Source organism: Hermetia illucens, chromosome 6 (assembly GCF_905115235.1).
Source record: "Hermetia illucens chromosome 6, iHerIll2.2.curated.20191125, whole genome shotgun sequence".
Classification (NCBI taxonomy): domain Eukaryota; kingdom Metazoa; phylum Arthropoda; class Insecta; order Diptera; family Stratiomyidae; genus Hermetia; species Hermetia illucens.
The window spans coordinates 15,674,528-15,687,472 of NC_051854.1; positions in this window are offsets into that span (position 1 = coordinate 15,674,528).

The following is a 12,945-nucleotide window of genomic DNA, read 5'->3' on the forward strand; positions in this document are numbered from 1 at the left end:
GTTTTGTGTAATTTGGTTGCTTTTGACTGTAGTTCACATCTATCGAGAAGGAAGATTTGTTTGTTGCCGCGTGCTATCGACAGCTTATTGTTTTAACGTTTTCGCTGAGGGTAATGGTTAAAGGAAGCTTCATATCTTGAGCTTCTGCTGTAACATGCTCCAATAAAGATGATTTGTTTTTCACTTACGTAAGTGAAAGTTCACTCTCTTTGATAGCTTTTATGGGTCTGATTATCATTTGAGCCATTCCTCTAACTTGCCTACATTAGTAAGAACATCAATATAGAAGTCTAAACGCAAAATTTCAGCACAGATGACAGTAGTATTTGACAAGTTGGGATTACGTGAAACTGGATCCTTGTTCCGCATTAGATTAGTTTTTATATTCGCAGTAAATTGCATTAGCAACTTATAAGCGGTTGCACTCCAGTGCATGTTGATCCGTAGGATGCAGACCATGATAACCATGTCCTAGCTCTTTGCAATTCGGTTCTGGAGATCGGATACCGCCCCCAACGTGCAGTATATTCAACGCTTTCACCACGCACACCACGATCCCTGCAGAAAAGGCGACGGGTCGCAGCTACTGCGTTGCCCTCCTGAGATACCTAGTGGGGACATTGGTTTCCTCTGGACATTCACGCTTGATGACTCATTTTACTTCAGTCTTTTCTGTGAGACTGCCAAAAATTTCCAGAGACCACGTGGGTTCTAGGCTTGAAACCAAAGCCTTTTTTCACAGTAGTCGTTTGGTTGCCTCATAGAAGGTACCTTTTTTTGTTTTTTCTGGACCACATTTGATAAGAACTTCGCCTTCTTTTCTGGTATTTGGCCTTACAGTCCTTTTCACTGGGTAGATCGGTGAGCGATGCATTTCCGTGATGCCCCTAAACACAGCCAAATATTGTTTCGCCTTTATATCTCCACAATTTTATATTTATTTTTCTCTAAAATTGTACCACCGCATTGTACGCAAGAGGGCAGCAATAGTCAGGAACAGGTGTACCCTCCGAGGTAAAGGCCCTAGTCCTGTTCCCGGAGCTCTGGCCGATGTCGGTCTACTAATACTGGTCTCTATGGTCAACTGGGTGGATGCAGTCCGTCCCCGACTCCTCATACCTGGAACCCTCACCTCACAATGTTCAGATGGAAGGATTACAGATGATATGAAAAGAGCAAGATAACAAATAACGAACCTAAACTCCATTGAAGAAATAGCAGGAAAGGAAGAGTAAGGTGTGATGACGTCCACATTCCCATTCAATTGTGTGATTTTATAAACCCTTGCTTTCAAGCAAACAGCCATGAAGGGTAGAGATGTGAAAGGAGGCGACTGAATAACAGATTTTGTTCAAATTTAACAACTTCTTAACTTATCTAAGAATTTCAATATACTACACCCTGCGACAGTTGAAACATCTCAAAATTTAGGTTAACCTTGTAAGCTTCTAAAAGTAATCCTACGTACTTCTGTCAACACATTCTTTAAACGACTTTTTACAAACAATCCGCAGTCCTTGAACACTGACAAAAACATTTATCTGACAACAAAAGATTTCTCCGAATGTCTGTTGTCAAATTTAGCTTCAGCTTTCACGACATTTTCCTCGTTATCTACATAAATCCTCCCAAGGCTTTTCCATTGTTGATGCGTCCCGCATTTAAACGTGCACAAAATTGACATTTTCCCAAAGAATGTTTTCCTAATGTGTGCTTCTAATTTTCCAGTCTCACTTTTCACACTTTTGTGTCGGAGGAGTTCGTTTTGAATCCTCTTCAAGGTTAGGATGAGAAATTTGACTTCTAACGCGAAGGTGTGAAAAAGTACAATTTGTTACGTGAGAGGCAGACGGGCTTCAATCGAGACGTCGAGACAATCACGAGAATTTTAAAGTGAATCAATCAGCAAAGGTGGATCTTTGTCTAGTTTGATCCCTCTTTTTTGCTATTCTGAGACACATAGGCTCAAATGAGAGGATACGTATGGAGGATGTAGATAAAATACGAGTCCCTGAATAATGTAAAGGCGAAGAGTCTCATGATTAAAAGTTCGCTTCCAACCCCAACCAATTTACCCAGCTGGTGACTCTAATGACGTCGCATAAAACCTTGCTTTGAGGATATTTATTACAAACATCCCTTTGTGTTCAGGGTTATTTGTTGCGATTTTTTCTCTTAGTCTCTCTGTCCTCACTCACAATTAGCTGCGAATATTGTGTTACAAATCAGCTGCAAACGCCGCTATAACATGTAATTTACGTCACCCAAATGATTTCCATCGAAACTGCTCAACCATATTCATTTCACTGTACTTTGTCGTAAATCTCTATTATGTGTGAAACTAGTTTCACTATATTAATTTAGTAGTAATGCTCCCATCACGCTTGATTCACGACCTACACTCCTGGCTACTGCGACGGAGTCGTACGAATTCTTTTCAACGAAGAGGTATCACCAGGCGAATCTTGTATGGGTGCATTGGTCCAGTTTTTCAAAAGTTGATCAAATCCTGGCCCTAGTCCGAGTGTAGATACTTCAATCTACAGGCGAATGGCTAACGGCGGAACACTTTCATCTCAGATATTTTGGAAATATCACGAGTCAGTACAAACAAGGTGACCAAATTTCATTCACCACGACAGTATCTTGGAAAAAAGTACTGGAAAGCAAATTTTTCCACACCACCTTGAAATAGTTGGGAGCCGGCCCAACGAATTCATTACACCGCTCAATCCACTTAACCTCTCCCAACCGTGCAATAGCATTAACTCCAGCAAAATAAGATCGCACCGGCCATAAAACATAAAAGCGATTACATTTTGCGTGGCATTAGGTCGAAGGCCATTTATCTTATTTACTTTTCCGTGCAAATTGAAACAAACATCCTGGCGGCAGGAAATGAATTTTCAACTCGTTCCTATTGCCGAAGCCGCAGTATTTTTTCTCGCCGTCGGCTATAGAAAGCGACTCCTTTTCAATTTCTCAAGGTCTCCAACCCCTATCCCCCGCTTCAGAAGACTTGAAAATTGAGCAAGTATAAAAGCGATGATGATATCTTTGCCAAATCGCACCACCGTTGCCATCAGAAACCACCATCTGAAAAAGGTGTGATAGCATGAGCTGATACTATTCAGCTTGTTTTGTACGCCAGGATGCGGAAGTTGAGGGTTTTAGAGAAGAAAAGCGAAAAAATTGAGAATTTCGGGGAAAATTCTTTCGGGATCACTTTTCAAGAATAGCTCCCACGGGTGCAACAAACCATACATTTATAAATAATTCGATTTAGGGCGAAATGAATCACGCGTTAGGGGTGGAAGAAAACAGCTAAAACGACACTTTTGGTAATGCTCTTTGAGTTTTTATGAGAACGGATTTACATATGAAAGTGATTTTCGGTTATAAGTTATCAAGGGGGTGTTGTCTGGAAGTTTCGAGTCCCAGTTGAAAAACATTGATTTGAACAATTTATTGGTGGAGGGAGTGTGCTTGAGAATATATGATTCGCGGAGCGACTGTCTCTAAGAGATGCATTCCGCGCGAATTTATCATTGTCATTTGGCTGACCTATAACCAGTGATAAACCTATTTCATAAGAAAGAGGGGGGGGGGGAGGGGAGTTGAAGAGAGGCTGGTACAAAAACGAACATACATAAATGAAACCTGAGTCCTAAGTTCCAAGCCAAGAAACCGGATTAATAAGATTATTTCACTGATACCCAGTTCTGAAAACGGAGGAGAAGGTAAAAGATGTAGCAATGAATGTCAAAGAGAGGGGTTTAGGGTAGGTGAATGCGTTTATGACTCCTGCAACAATACCCGTTAGACTACCAATTTAAAATCTCCTCATGTCTGATACCTAGCCTGAAACCGTTTGTCTCATTACTTCGGGCTAGCTCCCGAGCTGTCCCACCTTGGGGAGGAGGCCGTCAAATAAGAGGATAAGGAGAAGTGAGGAGGGAGAAAACTCTTAGTTCAAGGACCACCCAACCGGTCCCTTCACCGGCCCAACTCTATGCCATGTCTGCTTTGCGCCTTTTGAACAGTGCATCTGGCAACAAGTGCGGCAAACTTATCTGCATAACTGACCAAACTCAAACCTTCTGGTATGCCTAGTTTTAGCAGTCTATCGTAGAAAAACATTCCAGAGGCCTGGTCCTGAGATAGATTGCAGAGTTGCCCCCGACATGATTTCTATCTTCCTCTAACCCTCTAGCTTCTCATGGAGTAGAAAGCTGTTTCTCAGATAATCCCTCAATATCCGCAAAAGAAGACATTTCTGAAATGAAGCGTTGCGTAGTGCATCATTCGTCAACCGGCTTTGTGCGTCCGCTTAATGAATCGCATCCGCGGCTTGTATGGCTGCATCCACTGTAGATTTTGTTGCTCTCAAACTGAACTGCCATGATGATAAGTCTCCCGCAACGCGTACTGCTGCAGCTATTCTATTTTTGACGACCTTACTTTACTGGTCATATTAAGCATACTATCTGGTCGGTACGCAGACGATAGCTCAGGGCTCCTTTAGCTAGGCTGATCAGCGCAAACCTTCTTCCGGGAAGCAAAAGTGCTCTCTTTTTGGCAAGCGTTGAATGCACCCAGCAATAGGTCTGGACGGTATTGAAACACCATTTGTTATACCTTTTCCAGGATACCAGTGGTTCCTGACACCGTCTTGTTTTTCATAGAGAGGATTGCCTCTTTCAACTATTTTATAGAGAAAAGTGGGTAATCCTTGGCGTCTTCCACATTGCACTCATCGACTCGTCCGGGATGTGCAGGGAAAAGTGTCCATACAACCGGGCCCATCTGCTCGTCCTTAAGTGAACAGGGTTTCCGTAGACCAGTGATTACCAGTATATATACCCGAGTCCCAACGACCCTTCATTCATCTCGCCGACGGGGCTGTCGACTGCCAGCAGTGAGCTTTGATTCTGTTTATTGCGCTGCTGAGTCTCTTTTTGGATATACATAGAAGGCATGCCACGTCTCGTTATCCGGTTTATAACCGAAAGTACAATAGTCTCAATTGCAGCGTCACTACTCCCAGGAGTGCCCTCCAGCGCGGCCTCATCTGTTCCAAGAGCTTGAACAGATCTTGCGTTATTCACCAACCTAATGCTGCACGGAAGGGCATGCAACGAGAAGTTGGATCAACCACTTCGAAGGCGATGTATTGATGGTTGCTTCTCGAGAAGTCTTCTAGAACTTGCCACCCGTCCACCAGCGCACTAGTCGTTCAAACGCAAACATTATAACGGAAATTCTTCCTTCCCAGCCTTGGCGCCAAAACGTTGGGGTGGTTCCAGTGTTCGCACCGCCATTTCGTGAATTGGTTTCCCTCTAGAGTCTGAGTGAGGCATACCTCACAAAGTGCCGTGGTATTCTAGTCACCACCACCCAAAATCCATTATCTGTGTCAAAGATAGTGTCCTTCAGAGCAGCGGAAGCGTCGGAAGTCCGCCGTTAAGAAGTTTCCACCACGGCGAGTTTTGCACTCCGGATGTTCATTAAGGTGATACCAATCAGGATGTTAGTTGCTGCCGAATGTTCGCGCTTGATGGCTCCTCGTACTTTGGCCTTCTCTATGAGGCCGTCTGAACCTCGGATTTCCAGAGAACACATGAGTTTAAGGCTATCAACGCCTTAACCGCCCTACAGAACATATCTTTCTTCATTGTCTTCGAGCCTAATTCGACGAGGATTTCACAACCTTTCGTTTTCGTAATGGAAGGCATTTCTACTTCGCTTTCTTTGGACTTGATGCTATAACGGATGTCACTGAGGGGTTCCGCTAAATTACTGTCTTCCTTGGACTTAAAAAGTATAGAGGAGGGGTCCTTTGTTTGCTGATTTCGTGTCCGCCTTAATTTCAGACTGCGCGGAGTGTTGTTGCCTCTCGCCCCTGATCACGTTCTTCTATTCAACCTCCAAGAGTACTGGCTGAAATCCCCTTCAGACGCGCTTCTTCCTTTCGCTTTTTCCCCAGATTGCTTTGCACTGGACTATCTGCGATCTATTTGGCATTTGGGGTGCTTTCAGCAAGGAGCACGGTTGCCTCTGCCTTTCGCGCATCTTATGTTGCGCTCCAACTCCGCCTGTCGAAGGAAATACGATCCAAAAATTCCAGCTAAATAAGCCGATTTTCAAGTTTTTGCTGACGTTTTTCTGGAGGAACGTTGCTCGTATTTCGTCATAAGCTTTTCCTGTTCAATTTTTGCAAGGATAGTCGAGATTGCGCTTCCACAATTCCACAATTTCCTGTGTGTCTCTTTCTGAAACACCAGCACGTCTAGGTTGCCGGCTCCGTCCCGGGTGCCGCATTACTTTGCAAGTCTTCTTGTTCATTGGGATGCGCGTGTCCTGATGTCTCGTCAGATATTTCAGGCTTTGCTACCTCTTTTGCTGTACGCCGTGGTGAGGGACACATTTTCCTACTGCGCGCAAACTCATCTCTACTGTCTCCTCAGTTTTGTAGTTTTTGTTCTCCATGGAAGTTTTTATCAGCGCATAATGTGAGGGAGAACGGGGTAATAGGTGTTTCCTAAGAGATGAAGCCCCTACCCTACTTTCCTGAGGCCTCACGTACGCTTAGCTGATCCCAGAACTCACGGACACATCAGTGCTCGGGGCAATGCGATCTACTAATACTGGCTCATTGCATACTATCCTACCAGGGTGCCGAAGTTGCAGACTCCTATTTACCACCCAACTACCACCTTGACAGAGCTAGGATCACATCATCTAATCGACATCACCAAGCAATTTTCCTAGTGTTTCTCGACATGTATAGGTCATTAGCGAGTGGATTACTAATGAAGCTTTCTAAAGGTTACTACCTGTGACACAAGTGTTATGCTAGTTCGGGGTTCGGAACAACTTTCACGGGTAGTTCAGGGACATCAATCCCCACATCCTAAGTGATCCGTTAAAGATCGCTGATGATCCCTCAGGAGAAAACTCCTGAGGAGATTAAACACCTTACACTGCGATGGGAAAGCCTCAATGACTAGCGTGCCGTAGTTGGCATTATCACGCCACTCTGGAATATCAATTAAGTGGATCAATTTTGATCTCAGCCAATTCCCAAGTCCGGGTGTGAAAGCTTCCGTCTGTATGGGGAAAATGCAGGATCCTTATAGTCTTTGAGGTTACTCCCCAAGGAACTTATCATTGCTCCTGGTAGGTGGGGACTAGGATAAAGTGCACCTCCTTATAGTGAGAAATAAGACTTTAAGGTCCGATACGGATAACCGGCGTAAGTCGTCTGACAGAGTCGGAATCCCATAATGAGCAGCACGCCTAGAATCTATTAGTCCAGTGGTTGGACATGTGCGCCTCACGATGGCCAGGAGCATTGCTTCATTTACTGCAGACTTTTTGCCACAACCGAAACTGTCCATTTCAGTAGGCTTGTGTAGGCAGCGAATATAGTGAACAGAGGAAACTAAGAAAATCATATCACTTTATGTTCTGGACGAATTCCAAAGAACGTGTCTAAAGTTTTCGGAAGTGGATGCTATGCATACACCAGGTATTATTACCAGGCTCTATGCATCTTCAGCAACTCCAAGAATTCTATTTCAATTCAATGATGAGATTGCGTCTAGACTGTGATGATTTAAGACTACTAGAACTATTGCAGTTTCAACAGTATGGCGAAAATAACTCCAGACGGGCACTGGATGCTGACTCTAGAAATTACTCAATAAAACCTAGATAGATAGGATTGTCACGCTGATGCAGCTTTACTGAACTTTGGATTGCCTCGGAAGGCATCCAGCATGTGGATTTTAAAGATGTTTCTAAACATAATATTCAACGAGCCGTACAAACCTGGAAGAACTAAAGGACCTGGCCTGGAGCGGATTCAGACTTTCTTGTACAAGAAGTCCACCAGCCCCCGGTCTTTAAGTCAGTCGGTAAAATTTGCAACACTTCTCGCGTTGGAGAATACCTACCTTGCCCAAAAAAAAGGACACCCCGCAGGCACAAGTTCGATTACTTGCTTGCCAACCCTCTAAAAATAATTTTTCGCGACTGTCTTATCCCCTTGTCAGTGCACTCAACTGAGGGTAATAAGATCTCAGGACCTACCCCATACGTATATGCACGTTCCAAGGAGATTTATTGAGTCCCTATGCTTTTGGATAGCATTGATCACCTTTCATTGCCGTTGAATGATGCTAGAGGGCATGGTTTTTCAATCAAATATAGCCCACGTTCTATTTCAAAGTGGCACACTTAGATGATATCAAGTTGTATGTGCTGATACTGGTGACCATCTTAAAAGTCGCTTACGTATAGTTGGCTTTTCCAACCGTAGTATTCGGATGGAATATGGTTTAGACAAGTATCTACTTTAATCTAACTAAATTATTACGAGCCACATGCGGGAGAGGGTCCATCTTCGAACTGTAATCGAGGTAGATTGGTAACTTGAAATTCTGCGTAAAACCGTTTTAATGTTCTTTCCCCAGAATCTCCAGACACTATTCCCCTTCCTGGCCAAGTAATCTGCCGCCGCACAGTCTTCTAACCTAATATGACCTCCAACTCCAGAGTATTCAGACCTTACTGTGTGAGCTAAGTGCATTTTATTGAACAAGGAATTCTTATACTAGTCTGTAGTTCTCCTGGCTAGACCTCAATTTTGCTGCAATAAATTCTTAGGAGGCTAAAGTAGTATACGGAGTATATTTCCCCTTAAAATATATTGGTACGTTTACCTATGCATTCGAAGTACGTTTTACCTGCTATGAAAGAACCGTTAGTATGCAGGGTCTCCTGGGTTTCACCATTATCAAGGGCTCAAGAAAGAAACGAGTCAGTTAACGTTTTCACATTCACTTGTAAGATAAGAGAGTTGTGACAGTTACCTAGAGGTGACGAAGCCTGCATAGTGCAAAGATGGAGTGATGGCAAGAATTTCGACATGCGCCGTAACCGTGACAACAACTGTTCTACTTTGGTAGTCCATGCATATGCTATGGAATCGGCATTGCCATATTTGAGAGGCGATTGCCTCATAGGGAGCCCTCTGGTTTTAGGTAACCGAACCGTCTACTCCTCTCTACATACAACAGACTGCCCGGAAAAGACGCATTGTAGCAACTGATCTGCAAAAGATCTGTCATGTACTTGATGATATGAAACATCGGGTTCTGCACTTGACAAGCTACTGTCAAACTTCGTTTAGCGTGATTAATCTTTTGTCTAAGGATAGGCTACTAAGTGAAATTTATGCACAGCAATTAGTACAGTGAAGAATTAGCCATTGTAGGACAGGCCCTGCTTGCACTTCATAAAGTGGAGAAGGAGATGTGACACCAGACTTGAAAGACGCGCTTCTTGCATTTTTACATTGTTCGGTATTATAGTATGGGGATGGGAAAATCCTAGATAGATATAAGGTGCCAGAACAATTTCCTTATAAGTTGAGTTCCTCCGTAGCTGAGGAGCGCAAGAGAGGCCAAAATAGCACGGTCACAAGTGGGTCTGTGGAAGAAAAAAGAAAGCCGAGTCTGATTTTAAAAATGAATGTCAATAGAGAGGGTCTGTCTCTACAGAAATACAATACCCAGTGGGCATATAGACAAATTGGCAGTTTTATTTAACAAAAAACCATAGAAATTATTTCAGAGTAAGACAGAAAAGAGTCCTGAAACCATTCGTCATGAATATATCTTTATGAGCGCTTCATAGCTCATTGTTGAATAATTGCTCAGTATCTTGTTGCAATTTTCACTACTCTTCAGCACTAATTTAAACTCACTGAAGATTGTCTTAACTCTTGACTTCTCTGTGTCATTGCTAAGCACACACCCAACTTCATATTAAATATTTAAATCCAATTAATCTTGCCTAACAATTTTCTCATAATTCAAATATTCGCCTCACTGCAGACACTCGTTCTTTTCTTTCCTATACGTTCCGCATCCTTGAGCATATTAATAATTAATTAGTGTTACTTTAAGTGACGTCTCTTTAATAAAGTCCGTTCTTGTCATTTATGATAAATGTAGAAAAGTCGGTAACATTCTGCACTACAGAAAACTTTTCTCTTTTAATGCTTCCTTTTCTGGCCATATCATTCTCAGATTCTTTGAAAGCTAAATGAATCTCGAGTACAAGTGGAAGAGGAAGGATAACGTAGAAATAAGTTTTATGGAAGAGGAAAAAACTCCCAACGGAGGGAGATCAAAATAACAAAAGGACGAATCACCTTTTCTAATTAATTAAGTGGTAGAACTAGCGAAAGAAGAAGTACATATCTGAAGGCAGGGCTAGGATTTTGTACTATTGCATGAATGGACCCATGAGCATAACAAACGGTTACTACGAAATTGGCAAATGTGTATTCCAAATAACCGGGAGCTGAACTTGGGCACTTCAATACTTGCAATGCTGCCAGGACTTTTCTGTTGGGTGAGGTCGTAAAGATTCGTGCAGCCAAGCGAGGTAGTTTTAACTCCTACCTGCAGGCCGAACTCTTTGTAAAGAACTTTGGTGCGCTGAAGTGGTATTCTGCCAGTTTTTCAAGAAGAAAAACCTAAAATTGTAGTAGGAATTCTAAAAGGCATTAAGGTGTGTCCTCGAAAAATTTAAATGAGGGACGAACCCACGTTCCGTTAACAACTGGCTTAGGTTGAACATACTTTGGTAAGGTCCTCTTGAGCATAGAATCTGCACGCTGTCTTAAGAAAGTAGTTTTCACATGTGCGAAAACTACGAGCTAAGCACTAGATGCACTAGGAGATAGTAAATACCAAGTTTGGGTTAAGCAATTTGTGATTTGAATTTTTATGCCGAAGTTTAGCTTCGATAAAGACAAGCTTGACCATTGCCTGCGCCATCATTATCCTGTCTTCCATATGAAAGACCTTGTAGTACTAAAAGGGGAGAGCCCCGAAAAGTTAGTCTGCTTTCGTCCTTTTCATTATTAGGGAGTATTCGGAAACATTGGGAAAGGAGGGGCGGAATTCAGTCGATGCCGGTAACAAGATATTAAATGAATTAAATGTCGGTTTTGCAGCATGGACGCCCACCATCATCACATAACTCAATCATGCTTCTTCCACCAGCACACTTGCGAAAGTTAGTTGAAAGTAAAAGTTATGATTTAGGGCCCAGTACGGAACCTTTTACGACATCCGCGAAGACAATGTATTCCTGGAATTCATCATCGGTGTCCTTCCAGCGTCCGATCTCGCAAAAAACTATTCACAATGATAGTGAGACGCCGGGGGACTCCTGTATTCAGTCCAAATTGGCTTGAACGAATAGAACGCATGTTTAACGTTTGCTGATTGGATCGTTTCTCTGAATCGCATTTTCGTCCAAGCCAGTAACCAATTTGATGGCATCACTGGCTTTACAGAACCCATACTATCGATCTGACCGGTCTGCTTGACTCTCAAACTCCAGTATTTTTACCACAGTATCTAGAAGACATATGGGTCTATAGCAGGATGGCTCACCTCTTCCTTGATGTAGGGAATATCCTCCCTATCACGCTTCGAACAACTCGACGAACATTCCGTCCAGGCCCGGAGTTTTATTGCTACACATTCTGCTGCAGATCTCCAACAGATTGTCTGTGGCTACTGCCTCAATTGCCGCCACGTTCAGAGTTCTCTGAATGGTCCCAATGCTCCTCTCTTGCTGGGAAAATAACCTCTGGATGATTTTCAACAAGAGATTCGGGCACATGATCCGCGGAGATGTCTGGCCCCTGCGGAATCATCTCATCACAACTCTATTGGCACTCCCTACAGGTCCCCTCTGTCTTAGAGCAGAGTCCCTTAAAGTGTTTGCTTTTGCTCCGCTGGATAGCCAGTTTTAGAGTTTTGCGCGCAGCTAGTCGATTCTACCTACCGCCCTCTGGGCCGTTCGTCTGGCAGTCTGGTCGAAAGCCGGCCAATTCATTATTCCACGGGTAGTTGGGGAAGGTGCATCTCCTAGACATGGACGCCCCATATGTCTTGTAAATGCGTTGCCACATGGAACTTTTCCCGTGGGACCACCAGCGTTAGTAGGTTAGTCCAGCCACACTTCCAGGAAGGTTTGCTTATCAGGTGCTTTTGCGATTGTGATCGCTGTAGCTAGTCCTTGCTAACGCGCCAGGTCATATAACGAGTTAATACAGCATTAACAAAGGTCAGGACTACGATTGAAGCAGATCCTCTTTCGATGGCCGGAACAATATTAAACTGGACAAAATTCTCTGATAAGTTTCGGCCCTTGCGTTATTCTCTCTACTTCGTCATTCCAGTGCCTGCGCATTAAAGTCACTGGCAATCACCTTCGGTCTTTCTCCCCTCGCTTCGTGAAGAATGGGCGTATCAGCTGTACACGTGCACGCCGCTTATTTTATCCCCCACAAAGCCACGACCGACTGATTCATTGGATAGCTTGCCTACCACAACACCATATTGCCGCTCCACCAGTCGAATCTGTAACCTATACGCCCCTGTGACATGTTCTGTATGCTTCACTTACGATGGCAACTTTCTCCTCAGACTCACGGGTAGTCTTCTCACGTAAAGTTTAATGATTGAGGTTTATTCGAATCAACCTTTTCTTTTCATTGCTGTCAACGCCTTCCTGAATTCCGGGTATTTGGTATAATATAATATGCCGGTTATCCCGTTTCTTCTTTTTTTCGCACAGTAGGAATTTGGCCTTTTTCCCTGCACGATGGTGCATGCCTTCCTGATGTGGCCAAGCATGAGGCACTTGAAGCATATTTTAATGAAATCTGCTCTCTCAGATTGCAGACAACCCATCCAGTTCGGACTTTTCCTGCCGCTAATAGCTGCTGCACTGCTCCTAGTGGCTTTCCTCAGAATCACAATCGACTCATCGCCCACTTCCTCCAAGTTAAATAGCTCTTTCAACGCAGTGCAAATTTATCTTCTGAATGTTACTTCGTCTAGTTTCTTGCAC